The 2029-nt window shown below is 40.4% G+C and overlaps 1 long non-coding RNA gene across 2 annotated transcripts; it reads right to left on the reverse strand.

Moving 5' to 3' along the window:
* Window positions 1-5: 5 nt before the first annotated feature.
* LOC113566549 lies at window positions 6-1370 on the reverse strand. 2 transcript variants are annotated; one of them, XR_003409132.1, is made up of 3 exons: window positions 1275-1370; window positions 188-1186; window positions 6-73 (listed from the first exon to the last, which is right to left on the reverse strand). It is a non-coding gene; the product is annotated as an uncharacterized LOC113566549 (long non-coding RNA). The 2 variants fall into 2 exon arrangements; XR_003409133.1 differs by having other exon boundaries at window positions 188-863; window positions 986-1370.
* Window positions 1371-2029: the final 659 nt, after the last annotated feature.

Below are 2029 nucleotides of genomic sequence, written 5' to 3' on the forward strand. Positions count from 1 at the left end.
GGGTCTTTAACACCGAAACTCAATCGCCCATAAGGCAATTGATCATCCACAAATGCAATTGATTGACATCGATCTAGATTAACAGAATTACAAATCAATTTTAGAAATCCAAATTAACAGATTAATAGAACAATAAATAACATAATCAGCGTTCTCGCAATTTTATTTATTTTTATATTTTACTTACTTTAGTTCGAATTAGGCGCATAGCTTTTCTTGCTTACTTGTCACATTGTCCCATACGATTATGGCCAGATCATCAGTCGTCGCCGTTGTGTACACCGGCTCGGCCTTTGCAAATTGTTCTTATTAGTCGAGGCGGTGGCTGCGGGTCCGAAGTATCAGAAGAATCGTTGCTGGCGTACCATTGGGGGCAGTGGTCCCATCGATCATCATAGATCGAGGTTGACACTTTATTCACAAATACTCACATATTCTATTATCTTCTACGAGCAGCAGCAAGAGCAAACGCTGGCTGAGAAATTCCATTTAAAGTGGAATGGACCTGCAGAGTTCTGAGTAATAACCATCTTTCTTTGTACAAGGTAAATGAACACTTCCACTACAAACCACTTGCAGGCGCTGAACATTTTCTTAATTGAATTCGAAGGATTTGCCGATCGTAGCACCAGGACGAAGTTGCGTTCCACACATTGCTGCACCTGCTAAATATGTAAAGCAGAATTAAAAACCAAGGCACAATCTACTGACTGAAATGAAGCGGGCTACTGTGTTACTTAAAAAATCCCAAAAAGTTTTGGTGGCCGATGTAACGCCTACATACGATGTGGGCGTAAGATATTTTAAATGTTCCCACGCTGCAGTCCTGCTGTCTCTTATCCTTCTACAGTGTGGTCGACTATCTACATTTAGACAAATTCTTAGGGAAGCCGACATTAACATGTCGGTGTGGGAGCTGGAAGCTTCCAAGCTGTCTTGTGCTGAACTGCGCCTTGGCCGTTCTTGGTTCGGACTGCTCTCTTACCTGTGGCTGCTGGGTTACAGTTTCGTAAGTGTACGGTAGTAAGCGCTATTGGCATAGTCGGCAGGGGTCCACATCTTCATGGACTTAGCTTAGGGTGATTTAACGAGCGTTAGATGGTTGTTAGCTTTTGTCGGAGCCCATTTACATGGGCTTGCTGATATGTTGCTTTGTTGACTGGTTCTGAGTTGGAATAGCCGTCGTCTTGGCCCATTTGTAGAAGAAATACGATGGGACCGGTGCTACATGTTCCAGAGACTTTTGCTAATCACAAATTTGTTTGGCTACGTACCTGCCTACAATCAAGGCCATTGAATTGAACCGCTGATGGGTGTCGCTCGTTGTGCCCTATGGATTGATTAGAAAATGCCACCTTCGGATTGACAAGTTCACAATTGATGACCATTTAACCTGAAATTAGTTTGGGCTTAATTTTCACTAAAAGCAGAGATCAGCTGTTACATACATGGTTGCATTACTCAAGATTCGATAACTCATATCGAATTCAAATTTAGAATACACGTTTTCTTACTGCATAGAATGCCTGTAACTATGTATAGGTATATTTTATTGACAATGATAGTATTCCATACTAGAGCATACATATTTAGCCCTCACTAACACTGCATGCTTTTTTCATAAGATTTTATTACTCACGCTATAACCATACAGTAAATAGATATGTCAGTATCACTGAGAGTGTCGCATGCGAATTTTCTGCGTACGCTCCCAGCTTAGTTTTTTATTTCCAACATCCAAGGTGCCCGTAATTTTTTTTGTGGCGGTCAATTCGTCATTAAGCTAAAAACTCAAAATAAAAACAAAACACATTCTGAAAAAACAAAGCACTACATTTTGTAGACTTCATATCTATGATAAAAGGCGGAAAACAAGCTAAATTTTGTTGACTAGTGTAATCAAGCACGAACTACATCGATAAGTGGAAAAACATCGATAGTAACCGACGATGATTGCTATAATCGATACTATTGCTGGTACTATCGCTGGCTTTGTAGCTATATTGGGTGTTTATTGTACAAACAAGGC

The sequence above is a fragment of the Drosophila persimilis genome, unplaced genomic scaffold (genome assembly GCF_003286085.1).
Source record: "Drosophila persimilis strain 14011-0111.01,24,50 unplaced genomic scaffold, DperRS2 tig00000766-arrow-arrow-pilon, whole genome shotgun sequence".
NCBI lineage: Eukaryota > Metazoa > Arthropoda > Insecta > Diptera > Drosophilidae > Drosophila > Drosophila persimilis.